Source organism: Ursus maritimus, unplaced genomic scaffold, assembly GCF_017311325.1.
Source record: "Ursus maritimus isolate PB19 unplaced genomic scaffold, ASM1731132v1 scaffold_13, whole genome shotgun sequence".
In the NCBI taxonomy this organism is placed as follows: domain Eukaryota; kingdom Metazoa; phylum Chordata; class Mammalia; order Carnivora; family Ursidae; genus Ursus; species Ursus maritimus.
This window is the reverse complement of record NW_024423675.1, coordinates 60,126,743-60,147,198: the sequence shown is the minus strand read 5'-3', so window position 1 is coordinate 60,147,198 and position 20,456 is coordinate 60,126,743. Positions and strand designations below refer to the sequence as shown.

The following is a 20,456-nucleotide window of genomic DNA, read 5'->3' as shown; positions in this document are numbered from 1 at the left end:
TATGTGGTTAGAATAACCAGTGAAGCTCTTTATAAACAGAGAACACACGGAGCAATAGGTTTCTTTCTTTCTTTCCAGTCTAACTCTGCATTCTTTATTTGATGCAAGAATACAACAGAGTTAAATAAAATAAACCCACTAAAACAAACAGAACCTACCAAATTAGTTTGTTAACTATATAATACTGCTAAAGAAATTGACATAGGTACAGATTTCTGAAAACCTTTTTTTCTGAAAAACTATTTTCTAAAAATTAAAAAAAAAACAAAATTAAGAAGCACTGCGATGCGTTTTACTCTCATTTTATTTCGAAATTTAATTTAAAATAACGGTAAAAAAAGAAATTTGAATTTACTGAATTGTCATTTACCCTTTTATAGTATTTTTAAAGAATATATATGTATATACAAAATTATATACATTACATACAAAATTATCTATGAAATAAATCAGTACACCCATTCTTTCTAGTAAAAATAGAGTGGGTGGCATAGTGGAGTTGACTTATTTTTATAAGAAGAAAGAATTGGCAGGCTGCTCCCACCACATGGTATTTCTTACTTTATTATGGAATACATAGAATGGTTTTTTTCTTTTTAGAAATACATTTCCTCAGAAAACAAAATCTCCATAATATAAGATCAGACAGAGTTGTTCCTTAGCCTCACTTGCCCATTTATTTCTCGTTCAAGGAACCGCAGCAAATACTACCTGCGTATCAATTTCACATTCAACAGGAGGTAAAAGTTATTCACCATCTTGCCCTTCATCACTCATTTCAAGTATTCCCAGTAACACTGCTGATCACTAGGTCACTCAAGTGGTCACCCCGAGATATGGACCCAGGGCAGGTGAAGGGCAAGGCGCTCATGCTGGCGGGGTAGCTCCAGGCCCGGCTACCCAGGGCGATCCAAAAGAGGGCAGAAGCTCGAAGGTGCAGCGCTTGCCCGTGGGCATCCCCAGCAAGCAGCTCAGGGTTGGGCTCGACGCTGTGCACAGGAAGTCACCTCGGTTCCACGCAGAAGAGCCGAAGTCACAATTCTCCTAAGTCAGCATTTCACTACCTCCCGAAGGTCCTCACCAGGGATTTCTTTCATTTTACTCTCCAAAATACGCACCTTAGATTGTGTGGAGTAGCGCCACATTTTTTAGTAGTTTTGGCTTGGAATCTGACAGCGAAAGAAAGTTCATTAAACGTAAAAACTACTTTAGTATTTGGTTTCTATGAAGGAGCCCCACGCAGCCGGCGTCAGCCACAGAGCATGCGCGCTCCGCCCGTTTTAAGTACGCGGGGCTCCGCTCCCGTTGAGCAGCGAGCAAGAGATGTCCCGGCAACAGCTGAGGACTTGGGAGTTTCTGTTTCTCTGTTTTCTAGGATTGACTTCTTTCTTTTTTTGTGAGAACATATAAAACCTCAAACTTAGAAATCAGTGTTCCATTTTACAATTATTTGTCCCTTTTTAACAAAATAAGAAGGCTGCCCATTTTGCAATGGTTTTTCAAAGCGGCCCCCTGAACGCTACAGGCAAATCCCATGGGCTCTGCTCGCGACACTGCTGCCAGGTTTCACAGGATGTTTAGGGAATAATTCTGCATCTTCACTGAACCAAATCACCTCTCTAAATTCACGTCTTAAAAAATACAGGAAAGCGTTGGGTGCTTATGATTCTAAAACCATGTAACTTTGAGAAATCCAAATCCTGATTCTTGTTTACCAGACTGGGTTTTTCTTTTTATTCTTAGAGAATAATTTGGGCTCACCCCATTTGACAACTGCCCTGTATGTCTATAAAAAATAAACACAAAGAGTAGAAGTGAAATTGCCTTAATTTTTCAGGCCTTAGTAAATAGCTGCTCTATGGAAACAGACTGGAAGGAATGCACACCCAAACCCATATAAACGAATTACATTTGCTCATAAACAAAAATAGTACTTTTAAGGGCAATACTTTGTCAATAAAACAAAGTTTATGCACATTATTTCTTACTGGTTGCAATAGTATAATTATAAAATGAAAATATAGTTTTAGTTTACTATAAATTCGGATAAATTATTTTAAGAACAATAATTCCATTATATCAATGCACAGGGGAACTTAACTATGAGTCAATAAAGGACATCTGTCATACAAACAGATGCCACATCACACATTTTGTACAAAGCCCAATTCCCCACCAGATAGCAGAAATGTTGTTTGTTTTTTTAATTTTTAAGCAAAGAAATTTAGGAATTGTAAAGAAAAATGAAATACTGCCTTTAAAAAATCATAATAGTTTAAGGTGAACATAATGTTCTCAGTTAAATCAAGACGTGCATGATCTTATAGACGATTCTCAATGAAAATTTAAGCAGTATGCTAGGGTAGCCACTGAGCAAACCAGAGAAAGACGCACGGTGCACAAAATTCTCGACTCCCAGAAATGGATTACAGAAGGGCACGGGGGAGGGGGGTAAGAGCGGCACTTCAACTTCACTCATTCAGAAAGTACACTGTTCCCGTCCTGATCTAAGAAAAACGAAATGCTCTTCCTAACAACCCAAAGTGACCGAACAAAGAGCTGCTGAGAGCCGAGCGGAGAGCAGCATCCACACTGCCCCCCAGCCCACCCCACCACGCCCTCACAGCAAGTTCTTACCTTGGTGCTTTCTCAGCAGAAACCAAATCTTTATGGCCAAATGCCTCAAAGGTATGTTAAATCACTTCCCACTTTTAACAGTGCTCATGCTGATCTCACCCAACTAAACCACGCACAAAAGAAAACTAGAGGGAGAAATCTAAAGCTTTAAATATTATTTATTTATTTACTGGGCGGTGGAGTGAGGACGAATTCATGGTTTTTAAATGGCTGAAATATTTAAAAAAAAAAAAAGAATGACTCAGATGACGGAGTTGACTCAACTCTGTTATACTTTTTTTTTCTAAAGACTTCTCATAAAATTTTAGTAAACTGCTAAGATTTTATTGAAAATATCTTGAGAAATAAGACATCACATCCATCTTTTTAAGAGGTTTTAAGAACAAAACCTACACAATGTAACAACAAACAATTTAGATTAGGCAAGACATCCTACAGGATGAAGGAATGGTCATTTTCTTGCTTTCACCCTTCACTGACTAAGAAGCAGAATATGAGACCCAATCATTAAAAAGAACACAAACCAAGTATTCTCACTAACACAGGAAAGAATTGTTTTGCACAGTATCTTTCCTATGCAAGAATCTTATTAACAAAAGTGTGATAAATAGTCTTTGGGGTTTTGTGTTTAGTTTGAAGCATGTATAAGTAGTTAACGATTTTACTTCACTGAAACTTCCAGATAACAACCCGGTTGGAAGAAGTGGGGGGGGGCTTCTTTATTTTTCCTTACCTTTAAAAGTAAGTGGCTTCACTAGTGAACGCACGCCCTATCACTCCCGTCCTCAGCATCTTTCGTGCTTTGCTTCATTAAGTAGTCTACAATCACTCCTTGGTTTTTAAGAGCTTTTTTAATAGAAATTACCCAGATTACTGACTTTTCCCACAAGGGGAAAGGGAGGGGTAACTATTACTTCTCAAAAGAGGAAAGAGAAAACCGGACTGTAATTAAAAACAGTTATTATTCAAAAGAAATACTAAAGACATTTGGAGAATATTTAGATACCCCACAACAAATATATATACCACAAAATATATTTGCTGAAAAGTGCTTCATAATCTCAGGGATTCTGTATTTCTTCATCTTTCCTCAAACCAAGCATGCATCCATCATAATAGCACACTACAAAAACTCAAGAGCTGCTTAGTAAAATGAATTCCCTTCTCCCATCATAAATAAAACAAATTAGCTTTACAGACCGAATGCGTAAGAGCAATGAGCAACAATAACCGAGCCATCTCCTTTTGATGCTGAAGTGTACATTACTGCCACAAAATCAAACAAATATTGAGAAAATTATTATTACTCATTCCTAGTGTTTTTCCGCCTCTTTAAGTGGGGTGGGGTTTAAAAATAAAAAGATGCTTCTAGGTGTGGGATAATGACCTCAAAAAAAAAAAAAAGTTACTCTTTAACCTTCTGCTATCAGGAAACAGCTATAACACATGGGCTGTACCATGGCCGTTAAATGTAGTGTTTAGTGAAATGAATGTAGACAACAGCAAAAGCCGAGTTTTGAAGCTGGTGACAAGTGAATCAGAAATCCTGGAACATAGTATTCAAACTACCCAACTACATTATTTTAAATGTAAAGTATAGTGCTTATGAAAATTCTAGACATGCAGAGCACTAAAATAGTGAAAGAAGTGGCTGCGCTTAAGTACAAGGGGAAGGCAGTGCCATATGCAAATTCCCTAACAGAATAAGAAATCCAGTTGTTAGGGGACTGGGGAGGGGCGGCAAGAGGAACTCAACACCAGGGTTTCACTGCATCACCATCTCCAGCAGCAAGAGCCCTCCTCACCTAACAAAGGAGGAACTCGGCCCTAAAAAGTCAGAGTTGGAAAATTCCTAGGCTGCCCTGAAATTGCCACTTATTCTCACACTGTAAATAGGAAATTATCTGAGACTCGGGAGAGAACACACATCTTAGATGTCCTTTGCAATTAAAGAGAAGGAAAAATATCCTAAGTATCAACAGACATCATCTGTATACATTCACAGGAAACTATTTTTAACACCATAGGCTGAACCCCAGGCTACTTCTCAGATATGACACCTAAGTTCTGAAAACAATGCCAAATGCATAGACCTTAAAACATTTTACACTCCGAAACCTGCCCAGTGGTCCAGGTAGGCAGAATCCTGGGACTCCACGTGACACACTCTGCTCCCCGTGGGTCATACTGCTGCTTGACCTACAGCCTGTGCCCAGGGGCCTGGACTCCGCACAGCTGAAGCTGACCTTGATATTGGTGTGCGTGTGGAAGGGAAGTGGGTGCGTCCAGAAGACATCCTAAAGGTAACCACCTCTGCAATAACTATTTCTACTAAATACAGATAATTCAAAGAGCAGATAAATAGGCAAGGAGAAAGACATGTAAGCACTTCAGCCTTCTAACTTTTGAAACATCACTCAAGCACACAGCAATCGTCCACTAAAGGTACAATTACCTTACTCCCAAAATCTCGGTTTTCAATCTATACACCAAAACCCTGCAAGCGATTAACTCTACACCTAAAATTTATTTGTACCTGTAATCTCCTGCACACGTGTATGAAGAAGTCAGATTTAAATGCTAGTTCAGAATGCACTGAAAGCCTGAATGTGAACGAGCACACTGTTATTTTACCAAAATCCGCTCCGTAGTAAAAACAAGACTACAGGACCCATAAGCTAGAAATGCACTGTCCAATATGGAAGCCATTAGCCACATGTGGCTATTTTAAATTTAATTAAAATTCAAAATTCAGTTTCTCACACCAGCCATATTTCAAGTGCTATATAGCAACATATGGCAAGTGGCTAACATACTATATGACACAGATATGGGATATTTTAATCATTGCAGAAAATTCTGTTGGACAGTGCAGATCTAGAATATCTAAAAAGTCTCTGTAACACACTTTCTGTTACAAATACCGCAAACCGGACAATATTCAGCTGCCAAATTCACTCATATAGTTGTCCTTTTGAGGGGAGATACAGAATTCACTTAATGAAAGTCTCAGTAAGAGGTTCAGCAGAGTGAGAACATGCCCATTCCTCACCCCGATTCAAGCCAAAACTGCTGGTCAATTAGAGTAGCTTGCATGGTCATCAGTCATAAAGAGCATACAAATGAGGACGGAAAAGGAATACTGTCCCTAGAGACCATCTCTAGAGGATTATTTCCCACCTGTTACTCTATGAACCAGCACTGGTCTAAAGCATTTTTTTTTCCAGTCTATAAAACTTATTGTCAAATTCTTAATTTGTAAGCGTTCTGCCTCTCAAGTACCTATGTCCAGAAATGGAGCCCTGGCTTCTGCAGAGAGAGAAGATGGGGGGGAGGGGGGGGAGAAGTGGCTTAATACAGGCAAAAACTGTGTGCCTACTCTCCATGCATACATGAAGAGACATAGGACCCAACCAAAAAAGATGTTTTTTTTTTTTTTCCTGAGTGACTCGCTAGGCTTACACTTCCCTCCGCTCCCACAGGCCGTGGTGAGCGAGGAGACAAAGCTAGCAGGTTCTGCAGAAGCAGGTCCCCTGCCCCCCTCCCCAGCAGCAAGCCCCCAGTGCATGTCTTCCCCAAGGGAACTAGCTTACCCCTAGAAAAGATTACGCCAGTTTAACTTCCCTAGTATCCACTGCCCCCTCAGTCCTAGATAATTTGTAATGGAAAGTAAAACACAGGGCATGTGTCAGATACACAGGTGAATACAGAGAAATACGGAAGATGTAGAGGAAGACCCCCCCCCCGGGGACGGGNCACACACACACACACACACACACACACACACACACACGCTGCTCTCTCCACTAACCATCCTGACCAAATAGGCCACGAGCTTCCATGACCGACAGTCGTTCACTGAAATTTTAGTCCCCTCAAACAGGACCACTTCATTTCAAAGATCGCAAAACCAGGGGGACTATCATCGGCCTTGGACCATGACACTCAGGCTCTGCTTCCAGGGCCCCTCTGGGGATAGGCACAGGTTCCTCTTTCTTTTCTTGATGTTTATTTTGGCTCTTCCTCCTGGTTACAGGAAAGAAGCCAGTGCATATCCCTTGATGCAGCAATATGAACTGGCTTACAAAATCAATTTTCATCTCTCAGGCAGAAAATTTAGGTTTGGTAAAGACAAAATTATCTCACTAACAAATTATATATACAGCTTTCAATATTACACAGCCTTTATATGTATAACAGGATGACAGTCCTGACTGTTCTGGATTCCCACCCAGCTTCTGGCTAAGTCTTTTAGGATGGTGTTGTGGTTAATATGTAATGTATGGCCTAGAACACACAGAAGTTCTAGAATACCATACCTGGATGAATGGCAACAACCAAAATGTCAAAAAGTTCTGCATTTAGTCTTTTTAATTTGTTCATATTGAGAATTATTATAAGATATGAATTTACAGATGACACAAAGGTAGAAATCATATTAAATACAACAGATGCTAGATTTGGGATCCCAATACATGTTAGCAGGCTTGAACAATGACCCAAAACGCTCAGTAAGGGTAAATGCGAAAACTACTTAGGTTCAAGTATAGGATAGATGAGACATGCACCTGCACCTCCCAACACAGGGCCAGAGTGGGATGCGGCTCCCACACTCAGCCCCTCCCATCATGACAGTCCAGAACAAAGGTGGTGGCCGACTGGCTCTAGAGCAGCCACACTTCTGCTGGAGTATTCAGTCTGGTTACGGATTCCTATTTGGAGGTACTTACACAAAATGAACTTTATCAAAGAATTAAGAGTAGGGTGGGGACAGACTTGAAACCACATAATGGGGAATATAAGGGAACTAATCAGCCTAGTGAAAACCCAGCTAAAATGAAGACTATCTTCAACTAGCTGAACAGTCATGATAGAAACAAGGGATTTCGGTTTATCTCATGTGGTTTAAGAAGGCAGAAGTAGAACCCAAATCCAAGAAAGCATTTCAAGTTAATCCAAGGAAGAATTTCCTAACAAATACTTTATGAAGCAATAAGTTCCATGTTAGGAGGCATCCAAAATGATATTCTAGAAGCTGTTCATATATAGGGTAGGGAGGGATATGTATATACTATATGAACTTTTAAGAGTCACCATTATTCTAATGACAGAATAATCAAGAATCAACAAATCATATGTAATATAAGTGGTCTCAGACCAAACAGATTGAATTGAGAGAATATTACTTCAAAAGTTACATTAACTAGGGCACTTGGATAGCTCAGTCAGTTAAGCATCCAACTCCTGGTTTCAGCTCAGGTCATAATCTCAGGGTCCTGGGATCTAGCCCAGCGTTGGGCTTCATGCTTAGTGGGGAGTTGGCTTGTCCCTCTCCCTCTGATCCTCTCCACCCCCTCACTCTCTCTCTCAAATAAATAAGTAAAATAGTTTTTTAAAAAAGTTACATTAAAACCTTTTCGAAACGTCCCACAGTTCCCCACAACTGTAAATAATCTTTCCTTTCACCTCCTATGTGAAGGTATAGTACAGGAGAGGGGCTAAAAAGAAACTTGAAACAAAAGAAATATTTAAAAAGAAAGTTATTGCTGCAGTTCATTGGGAAAGACTGGTCAATCAACATTATCACATACAGAGTAACACACACACACACTCACCCTCCCTCTCTTCATTTTTAATATTTTAAAGCTTAGTTCCTTAGAACTTTGTCTCCTCTGAAATCATGCAAGATCAAGCAGATAATGGGTTAAGACCAAAAAATAAAGGAGCAACAGAGCAAATCTGACTGCATGTTTGAAAAAGCCTATAAAATGTTACAAGCAAAACAGGAAAGCCTGTGTTAATAATGCATAAACCAAGAGAGAAAAAAAGCTACCCATTTAATGGAATAATGCTTTTATCCTTGCAGTTAAAATGAAATAAACCATGACTATTAATCTAGTAAGACCATGTAAAAATGTAATTTTTAAACATTTACTAAAAGGGAATAGTTCAGTAACCACTCTCAAAATCAAGGCCTTGTGTACAGCAGCGTTTAAACGCTAAATACCAATCTCCTGTCTGTGGACGCCATTACCCACCCTGTCACCATAGCAACGCTAACAGTATGCCTGACTTCAAAGACAAAGATGTAATTTCAGACTTCCAGCAGCCAGAGGGAGTGGTAAGAATATTCTACCCAGGCGGTGTCAGCTGATGATAAATTATAAAAATATCCAGGAAGGTTATGAGGCGGACTGTACCACATATTCTCATATTCCTGGGGGAAGACTTATATTAGTCAAACACACTGGGAGACAGCAAGAGTAAAACAAAAAGTAAACAAGAAAGAATCTCAATGGAATCTGATTTTTTTTCTTTTTTAAAATTACACGGTACAGAGTTCCGCCTCCTTTTCTCTTGCTCCCAGGGGAAAATAAAAATAGCTTCTACCATCCCCTTTCTCATTCAAATTAAGAGTGACTGAAGATGTGCAGGGCTGTTCCAAGGGACTTGCAAAACCACCTCTATAACTGCTACTCCTACATTTGTGAAACTCCAGCATTTGTCAGAAATTGTTGTAAGCACAAGCAGGCAGCTAAGGGAGCAAAATCGATTTGCGCACTCCGGCTCCAGAAGAGCAGCTACCCTTTCTGCCACCCAATCTAATCCCAACAAACTCAAGATATTTTTTAAGCTCTCTGAAGGGAAACAATTTTCCAATTTACAGGGGTTTTTGTGTGTTAAGAAAAAAAAACCCCACATAAATAAATAAAGCTGACATAGACATTGCCGTTTCATGATTTTGTAGCTGTACAGTTTTTAAAAGCACAAGCTCTACAGCTGAGAGAGCCACAAAATCTTGAGCAAGTACCTTTCCTAGAGGTAATGAGATACAACAGAATTAACACTGGAGTTCAAGTCCTCTTGAAGAGTCTCTGCAAGGAGGAATATATCATACTAGGCCCCTTTTACTTAAAGGAAGTTATAAATGACAAGACCGGCCAACAAACGAACAGAGGTAGTCTTCCTATAATGTTTTGCTCTGTAAGAGTAAATGTATGTTAAATTATCTTTTTGTTGAATTCTGTCATACGGTTTGAGGCTCAAAAAGGTCCAACTCCCTCACAATAACAGGAACATGATTCAGCTGCCCCTTTCCAACGGATATGATCAACAGACCCCTGTTCCCTTCTCCCTAAAGGTTGATGAATGGCCAAGAGCCAAAGATAGTTGTGGATTCAAATCAAGACTCTCCAGTCAAGATTCTTACCCCCTCCTGGGTGGGTCACTGGCTTGCTTGCTCAGCACACCCACTCTTCCTAAAGTATAAGGCAGCGCAACCAACACACAGCACAAGATTCTTCCATGGTCAGTCCTGGGGGTATAAGTGGGGGAATCACACCAGCTTCAGCATTCCTCCCACTAAAACTCTGAAGGAGCTAGAGAGATTATGGATTTTATCTTTTTCATCCTGAAGAACACATCTCCTATTTTATAATGTACTCAAGTCAACAGGTACACCCCCCCCAAAAAAAACCAAAAACAAAACTAAACAAAATACCACTAAGTTTTGCCACAAGATACAAATTGTAATGGTACTAAGTCATTAATGGAATGTTTGCATTGTAAAATTTAGACCATCACCAGACTAACCAATTAATCTTGAGTCCAAATCTTGTAACTCAAAGATTAGCAATCTTCTCCCAGAAAAACATACAACAGAAAAATGCCAAGTTCCAAAACAAAATGCCACCTACCCCTCAAAACAGAGAAAAGTCTATGAAAAATACCTTCTTCACCATCAAACTATTTCTTTATTAAATGACTTTTCATTCTAATACATATTTTATGCTTACAAAATTATTATTTTCAAGAATTATACTCTGACATGAAAATGGGCTCGATAAGCTACTCCTTTGGACAGTTGCGGGATTTATAATTGTGACAGTTAAGCAAGTTACAGAAAAAACAGCTAATCATTCATTCATTTATTTATGTGACAGGATGCCAAACTTAGGCTCGTGATAATCATCTCAAATAAAATGAAAAAACTTCTTTAACGCTATAAAAAAAAAAATAAGCCAGAAAGCCCTTATTTTGGCCTCAGTATTCACTTTTTTCACAGGAGCACCGTATATGTTCCTTTACAGACTATTTCTTTTACAAAGTAATAAACATGATATTCCACCCTTAAGAAATGATGGTTTCACTTTATGTTAATAATTATGCAACCTCATTTCCCCCATTCTATCTAGATAGTCAGGAATGAAGCCTTAATGTTTTCTTCCTTTTCTTTAGGATTTTAAGTAATCTTTATACCCAACATGAGGCTCGAACTCACAACCCCGAGATCAAAAGTTACACGTTCCACCAACTGAGGCAGCCAGACGCCCTGCAGCCTTAAATTTAATACTGATTCATGGTAACTGCATTATCATGGTTTGTTTACTTCTCCTTTTTTTAAACATTTTTTTAAAATTTGTATTCCTCTTTGAGTAGTCTCGGTTTATACAAATGTTTTACTGTAGGTCAGCTGAATTCCTATTTAGAAACACACAGGTTATAAATTCTATGTAAAAACATCACAGGAGATGAGAATGTTCTGTCACAACAGGACTCTTTCAGTTAAAAGTGGCCATTGGTATATTTAAAAATAAACGAATTTATTTATAATTCATAGGGACACATGTTGGAAAAAGAATGCTTTTTCCAAGATGTTTTTAAACACTTTTATGGATGAAGAAATGTACAGTCTTAAATTTTAATCATTAAGTTATACAGTATCTGGGTCATAATTTTTATTAGAATGCCACAGTATAAAAACTTCGAACAGAGAGGCTACAAAATGAATTCTATTAAATTTCACATAAGTTTGTTGTTTTGGTAAGAAACTGGGTTTATAAGTAAATTCAAAAGTAAAACTGGTGATGGTGAGTATCGTATACAAGGGATATGACGGGACAGTCAATAAAAAGGTTGGAAGAAGTAAAATATATTAATCTATTTACAACTGTAAAGTAATATTCATTTCCTCTGTAATTCGTCCAGGTACCTTTTCACTTGCTACCACTGCTAGCTAACTATGCTGGGCTTATTAAATGAGCATTTGCAGAAGGTCCCTATTTGGGAAGTATAGTTTAAACATGAACAAAGCCAACTGTCTGAAAGAACGGTCCTAAAAAAACAAGATACTTCCGAAGTGTTCCCACTTGCAAAACACCACCTGACTCGCAATAACATACTGACTGTCATCTAATCAACTGGGATGAAAAAAGGCAGAGAATTCCCAAAGGTGTGTTTCCTATATGAATATAATTATTTATGCATGGTCCCCTCGATCTCTCCCCTTTCCTCTCCTATGTGTATGTATTATAGAGACAGAGACAGAGTGAGAAATGTATGGACTTAGGAGGGTATCTTAAGGTTTTTTACCTGATTCACCACCTTCAGTCTCGTCTCCCACTGACGATGTGTTACCAGTCACAGCTGGTTATTCCTGGACAACCAGTAGGGTTCATATGGTTATCTGTCTCAGAAATCTGAAAACCCTTTGCAAAATCTAAGGAGTTTATCTAAGGCAGACTTCACTGAAAGCAAGGTAGATTTCTATCTGAGCCTTTCCTTACATCTTCTTTTTCTCTTCTCTCTCTTCTTCTAGGTGATTTTGCCACTCACTGATAATACCACGAGCTAGAAAGAGCAAGGAAAAGTAAACTCCAATCACTGCGGCCATTCATTTAGTTACCTACACAACTTTGACAGTAATGTTGGGAGGACTGATCAGTACTGTTTCGAATTACAACGGATTTAATATAGTTTTCACATACACGTGTCCTTCTGTTATGCGGTAAATAAAAAAGAAGAATACAAAATCAAAACGAATGCAGAAGAATCCCAGTGGTGTTCACACCAACACACTGCATCAGAAGAGGTTCACACCAACATACTGCATCAGAAGAGGTTCACACCAACATACTGCATCAGAAGAGGTTCACACCAACATACTGCATCAGAAGAGGTTCACACCAACATACTGCATCAGAAGAGGTTCACACCAACATACTGGTATCATCAGAAGAGGTCCGCAGTACCAGGAGGTCCAACAGTGGACTCACAGGCCAGGAGTCAGTGAGTAAAGTTTTAGCCAAGAGTTGGCTGCATAACTGCTGTGACTCTACAAAGTCTCTGTTCCAGGGCTCTTCATCCAGAGGAAAGGAAAGCTGAATCTCAGGGAAGTCTGGAAGACTAGCAACCCTAACAGGCCCTGGCCTCTAGGTGAGTTTCAGAAGAGGAGGAGGGGCAAACAAAGGTCAGAAATTGACAATTTATTGAGCACTTACCTGTAAGGCAAGTACTGCACGAGAGCTTTTACGTATGTTACGGCTCATGAATTGGGAGGGGTAAAGGTGAAGCATCAAGGCAATAAAACTAAACTGAAGTATGTGTGAATGTGCTTTGTGAACCATAATGTGCATAGTTAGTACACTTTTTAAAATCTGATACCCCAAAAAAGGGCCAGAATTTTATCAAAGATGGCTAGAATTTTAATAACTTGTTTTCATCCCTATAAAAGTAGAAAGTGCACAGTTAAGTCAGAAAAAAAGTAGTAAAAATAAAATCCCTCATGAAATCACTGAAGAAAGCCAACGGACTCTTTCCCCTCCCACACCAGGTGCTCACGAGTGTGTGGTAGTGGTGTTCTCCCCCCGACACGAGCAGCACCCCAAGGCACGGCGAACACCCCCGAGCGCCTTGCACAGCAGGCTCACGTCATTTTGATACGGCCATCACTGCTCCTACCTTTTCAAATACCCCAAACTTCCACAGAACGGCAAAACATTTCTGGGCTATTACACATGCTAACAGTAAATTTCGCAGATTCTATAGATGGTTCTCTGAAGATAAAAGGAGAAGCTATATTAAAGTATTTTAAATAACGGGCATTCTGAATATAGGTATGTTTTCTTGTTGATTTCTTACTGCTGAACGTCTTACAGGAAAGAACACTGATAATAAGCTACCCTAAATTTTATTTTTATGTTATTCCTACATCTAACATAAAATCTCAAACATGGGAGGCAATCAATAAATGACTGTTAAATGTAATTGAATTTTTCGGTGTAAAGTGAAATCTTGTGCATAAATCGAGGATGTCAACATTTAGGCACGCTAGCTAAGGAAAAGCATAAATGTAGACTATGAAAAAGCAGAAACACTTGGGAAAATCTGAACATATTCGTATTTATTCAAGGACACTCATAATTTTAATCAAAACTGGCAAAAGAGTGTTTAAAAAGAGAGAAGGTCTTAGGTTTGACGACTGGAGCTGAAGGACACTCAGGTGTGCTGTGGAGCAGGTGCGAGCAGACAGCTGCTATACGGGAGGGAGCTACACAGTCACCGTCCCTCCACCACTGCTGGAACCTTGAGTCAAGGTTCCTGCCCTTGTGGATTCTTTATTTTCACATCTGGGAATTACAGCTTCAAAAAATCTGAATCAAATTACGTAAAAATACACACATTTTAATAACTCATTAATATTAAACCTTTGGCTCTATCTTTATATAGGAAGTGAAATGACTGTGCTTTAAACACTGAAAAGAGAAAAGTAGGAAGGGGTTTGATTTAAAAGACAAAAACAAAACAAAAGCAAAGAGAAAACTGTTCTGAGTTCATGGTAATCTCCCTAAGGCCCCATTTCTACTCTGCTGGGATTTAAATGTATCACAGAAACTCAAGGTATTCAAAGGGATAACCATTTCTACAAAATAAAAGAGAACATCTTTCAAAAAGAGCATGTGAAAACTAGGTTCCCCCTGCCCCCTCCCGCTGTCACATACCCTCAAAAGAGAAAAACAAACAAACAAGCAAAAAAAACATTACATTTGTATACTAGGCTCACCAAAGCACATACTCAAAATAAGTGTCAGAAAAGGAGAAATTATAATGAGATAAATGAAACGAAGGAATGTTTCTCCAAAATGAATTTCAACAAGAACGAAGTCTAAATCATTCCAAAGTAAACCAGACAAAGCAATATGAAGTAACCTGTCCCTACCCAAGGAAAGGAACAGATTAGGATATAAAGTTATTGGACTAGCCTACAAGCAAAGACAATGGGACCAGCCATGAATCATAATTGACTTATATCTAGTTTCATTTATTTTTGAGATTGCACTCCTATCTTACTCCATGTTAGAGTTAGAAACGCTCTGGTACGATCTGCTGAGCTGTTCATGCAAACTCTGCTCCAATATTCTTCAAATCATCTCCAAGAATGTACATGAAATGTAAAGTTATAGCCACTGCTAACATTCTTTCAACATCAGTTCCTATTTATGGCAATGTTTTATCTCTTATATAAAGAACTATACAAAAAATAAGACATTGGTAACAAAGATGAAATGCTTTCTTTTAGGAGTTGTAGAATTCAAGCAAATTTATTCAGGATTTGCTTTTTAATCTCATAAAATCCCTGGGTATTCTCTTCTCCCCAAACCAATTCCCGCCACCACTTCCCTGTTTGTCATCAATACCAACACGCATCTCCTGGCCACTCAGCTTAAAAAACTTAAAAGCGTCTACCATTCATCCCTCCCTTTATTTCAACAGTTTTCTCCCTCTGCATTCTCACTGCCAACACTTTTTAATAATCTGACTCAACCTCATTAGTGAGATAATACACTAGCCTCTAAAGCTCTCCCTGCCTCCAGTGGTAATAAAGGCATTTTGAAAATAAAGGCTTTGCATAAATAAAAGGCAGGGAACAATTCACTTGTCTTGGTTACCTGAAAGTACCAGACTTCCAAAAATGGAAGAAATGGGGGTGGGGAGATCTGGCTTTGAGCAGACAAAACAGATGTCAGGAAGTGCATGCAACTCACACCTGTGATACTCACGAAGACCCACCCTCACTCTGGGCACAGCTATTCTCCTTTTACTAGCAGTTTCCAGCGTTAGTTAACTGAAATTTTTACTTACATAAAACAAGACTTTAAAAAATGGTGTCCAATAAATTATTATACATAATTATTATTTTGAAGCCAAACTTCCTCCAGATACAGGTAATTACAAAAACGGACCACATCCTTTTAGGGTCATTAGGAGGTGTTAACTAGATCACTGCACTTCTCAACTACCGGTACCCATGAGAGAAATAAAGACTGAGGAAGATCCCTTCTTTACATGAGATATTTCTGGGGAAAAAAAACAAAAAAGGATCAGCATCGGGGCATAAGTCTCAGACGTGGATCAGGCACAGCCTACGTGCCACTGTGTCCATGGACACCATTCTGTGCTTCGACAGAGAGAGGGCTAAAATAACAGGTGAAAGGAAGACTTGTAACAGACCATGCTACCCAGATCAAACCAGGGAGCCCCAAAGACAGGAAGGAAGGAGGAAGGAGGGAGGGAAAGAAAACACAAAATATAGAAATGCAGGAGACATTTTTCATGAAACTGACTTGGGTACATCGAGAACAAATGGTGGTTTCCATGTCCTTGGATTGCTAATATTTCCATTCATGGTAAATCTCAGTTTAAAAACCACACAGTGCTTACTCAGTTACTTTCTAGGACACAAATGTAAACCTGGAGTGTCAGAAGTGAGTGGAGGCCTCAGAGAGAGACCATGAGGGTCTTCCTTCCACCGGCATGAAATTAAAACCAACTGCTTATTATTGTGGTTCAGAGGACCGTCTCCACCGGGTTCCCATCGATCTAGTGGGAAAAGGCAGTAGACTTTGCATTACTAAGGTAAGACGGCATTGTCCTGCAGCTTCCTTGTTTCTTGTTCCTACCTCCCACTTTACCAGGTGGTCATAAAGACACCTGGTATATGTACTTCTCAACGTTTCACATGAACTTTTCTCCTTCTCCCGAAACTCCCCGATACTGGAAGACCTCAGACTGCCAAACTGATCCCCCAGTGGGGAGAAGGAGAGCTCTGCAGTCTCAAGATGTTGCAGATCAAGTCCACAAGAAGGCCCTTGGCTCTGCCATGACCTGTGCAATAAAGCTATTGACTCAACTGGGCAACCCCAAATCCCTAAATATGTTCAAAAGTAAACGGCACCCAAAAATGGGAGGGAAACCATTACTGGAACCACACAGGAGCTACTACTGAAGGGGATACATGAGCCAGAATCTTCGCTGAGACCTAAGCCTGTTTGTCCTCAGCGTCATCATTAGCACAGGTGTCCAGATCAAAAATATTACTTTTTCAGAATAAAGTCTTCCTTCCATACAAGTCATTCTAAGCTGCCCATTTTCTTTTTGTGAGGAAAAAAAAAAAAGGGCAAGTAAGATAAACTACTTCCAACTAATCATTTTTATAATGATCTGATATAGATATTTAAACATATTATTTACTACTATTCTGGTCTAATAATTGGGTACTATTTAAACCAAGAGAACTCTAGAAAATGAGCTATCTATCAATAGTGAATGCTAAAAATTATGTATTTAATTTTAGAATGTTCTCACATGCACTGAACACAGACATAACGCACAATGTATGCACACAGATTCCACTATACACGACTACTACCCCGAACACTTAGAAAATTCAAATGATAGCCTGATAATGAAATAAAGTGACAAGACGCACGCACCACAATTTAACACTGGATAAAATTTAGGTCCTGTGGAAAGAGACAACAATAGTACCTGACAGCTTTTTTTTTTTTCTTAAATAGAATGCATTATGAAGAAAAGTGGTTGAGAAAGCTTAGTCACTTTTTTGTAGCTTAAAGCTTTTTTCCCCTCTTTTATTCCAGGCTTAAACAAAGTTCAGTGGGGCATCAAACTGCCTGTTTTAAATTACAGTCTGTATTTTAAAATAGAATGCATGCACGGCATGTTCCTGAAGCTAGGGGGTGGGAGTGTTATTCACGGAAAATTGAAGGCTTGTTGAGTCAATAATCTTCTTTCACACAGTAACAATTTTCAGCTAAAATTTCTTGACCCAAACAAAGGAAAACAAGACCATTCAGTTATTTTACAACAATTTAGAGAAGGCGAAAGAAAAAGATGAGAAAGAGAGACACTTCTAAAATCCTACATTGTGAGGGAAGAATAAAAAATTTTGCTCTCTACAGATATTTATTTCCTCTCCTAAACTGACAGTTAATATTAAAAATAGTTACTTCCAGTCCCAAAGAAAAATAAAAGCAATTAACCAGTCCACACATGTTACTATGAGCTCCTGCTGGTTATGTATCTCTTATTGTATGTTATACAACATAGACATCTGCCTTCAGTTACCTACAAAGTGGAAATTTGTAAAGTGAAATCTATTTCCCACCTACCTTGGGTAATACAAAGTAAACACGTTCGACCCCTTCCAAGAGCCATACCTGCATATTTTGGGGAAAGCCCACTGACCTTTCTAGATACCAGTGAATAGGAGGGGCACCCTGAAGAAAGAAGGAAGGAGGCTTTCTAGCTCAACATGCAGAGAACTGCCTTTTGTAGAAACAGCAGGTTCGAATGAGAAAAGGTATCTCTGAACAGCAGTCGTTTTTTTCGTCCTAGCATAAAAATTTTAAATTAAAACCTTAAGGAGCCACACTGCTTGACAAACTCTCCTACCGGAGACCCCATGCGAGAACTTCACACACACTGCTTTTTGTGCTTTATGCTAAGGCCAAACGCTACTTTCTCCCTTTTGTGCGCAGAGACGGCTCCGCAGTCAGAGACGCCCGTGTGTCCAGGTGTGGTTCTGCGACTATTTGCAGAGAGACCTGGGAGTTGCATGCGCCCAGCCTGGGGGGCCACAGGGAAGGCTCCATAGCCTCACACAGCTCATCTGAAGAGCCGCAAGCTGCTTCACAATCCTCCCATCCCCAATTTGTTACCACGCGATCTGTATGCCGACGTTTCCATCAGCCGGGAATATCTGCATTTTTCATCCCTTACTTAATGAGCCTCATTTATCATCTATAGATCATAGTTATCCTTCTATTATCAAAACCAATATCCTGCAAATCAGTTATGTTTCAGCCTCTCTTCATCTCCAATTTTGTCTAGTGTCTATTTTTTATAGTAATCCTTCATTAATTTTTTTAGAATTGACAGTCCCATAAAATGGGTTGAAATTCATTTCCCCCATATTTTAAATGGAAATCTTCAGAATATTATGTGAAAAAGTTTGCAGGGGGTATGCTTAGTTAAAATGTTTTTAAAAGTTAAATGGATTTTTAAAAATAACATATTGCCACTAAGCAAATATCTCAGCTATAATAAATTTAGAATTATCCATTTATTTCAACAGGACTGAAGATCTCAATTTAGAAACACTTTGCACACAAACATTTCAGTTATTTAAAAGCAAACTCCAGTTCTTTTTAAATATTAATGTATTCAAACTTTCCATATATTTAGCCTGCTTTTACCTGGATGAAATCCAGACTGGTGAGGTTTTATTGAGTATTCATTTACAGAACAAACATTTAAGTGGAAGATTATTTTAAAAGAAGGAGAAACCTACTTTCCCACTTCCTACTATCTCTTACCTTGTTCCAGTTCAGGAATTATCCTCTATTTTCAAAATGACTACCAGTATCACAAAAATACTCGAGGGGATAAAATTATAGAACATCACATCTTAAAGAAATAATCCACGTTAGGAAATTACATTTGTTAAAGTCACTATCATTTTTCCTAAATTAGGACTTTCAAGTAAGGTCTTCCTTTCTCTCAACCTTGATCCAAAAAGAATTGATGTCTCCACATGGAGTAGACCAGTTACTAAAATTACATATAGGAATATGGTAAATCCTTGGTTACAAAAAAAAAAAAAAAAAAAAGCCAACTATCACGTGTTCCATTTTAAAACTTTACCAAGATATCAAAATGTATCTGCAACTTCAGTTTTGAAACTATGCCACAGATTAGCTGGATCTGCAGATGCTCGACCTGACGAGGCACCATCCTTCAGAGAACCTCCTGCAACCTTTCATGAAATGCTGCTCCCTCTCTACAACTTCTGTAGCTCCCAAACTCAATGCACTCTACTCACATTTCGAGAACACTCATAAACAGCTTACGTCATCAGCTGCACACAGGAATTAGCAATGCTTAAACACTGTGAACAAGTGACAACAGATCAGACTTCTCTTTTATTAACTTATAATTCTTTAAATGTTCAGAATGATTTGAGAAGGATCAAGCAACAGAAGACAGCTACATTCTTAACCTTTTACTGAAAAACATTTAAATCAAGTTCATGATACAAATAAAAAAAGTGTTGGAAGAGTTCATTCAGCAGCCATACATCTAATTCTTACCTGGTAGATTTCAACTTTTGCGAAAACCCGCCATCTAACAGGCTGAGATTATTTTAACGATTTGTATTTTTAGTTGGGTTGAAAACTTGGTAAAAAGCAAAACCCAGTTAAAAAACGGTTCACCTAGCTTTTTCCAATAGTTTCCAATTGTTCGCAGGAACTGTATTATCAAATCCACACACTTAAAATGTCCCTATTAACATATCATCAATATTCATATATGCTTCCAAAGTACGTGACCTTTTACCATTATCCAACATAAGTGTCATTAAAGATCTAAAAAACAAACACACACAGAGTATTCTTTTTCAGGAAAGGCAAATCATTGTAGGCTCTGTTGCTAACACCTAACCCCCAAAGAATATCCTTGGTAATAACAGTTTTCCAACCATCCTCTTTCAGGCTTCCAATATCCTGTTTAACGCCCTCTATTTCAAAGAACAACCAGCATTTACCACCTCCTTCCTTTCACAAAGGACCAAAAAACATATGTTTTATCTACACCTCAATATGCCTTTCTAATTGCAAACTCAACAGAAGTACCATAAGCACTTTTCCACACATCATTTAGGGTTTTTTACTAAACTCGGA

At 38.7% G+C, this 20,456-nt stretch overlaps 1 protein-coding gene and 1 long non-coding RNA gene across 2 annotated transcripts in view; one reads left to right on the top strand and one right to left on the bottom strand.

The window, feature by feature from the left end:
• Positions 1-20,456, bottom strand: part of ARID1B (AT-rich interaction domain 1B) — a 426,117-nt gene that overhangs the window by 249,227 nt on the left and 156,434 nt on the right. The gene's annotated exons all lie outside the window — the stretch shown is intronic.
• Positions 4,102-15,747, top strand: LOC121102295. Its single transcript, XR_005834420.1, has 3 exons — positions 4,102-11,869; positions 12,236-12,852; positions 13,250-15,747. It is a non-coding gene; the product is annotated as an uncharacterized LOC121102295 (long non-coding RNA).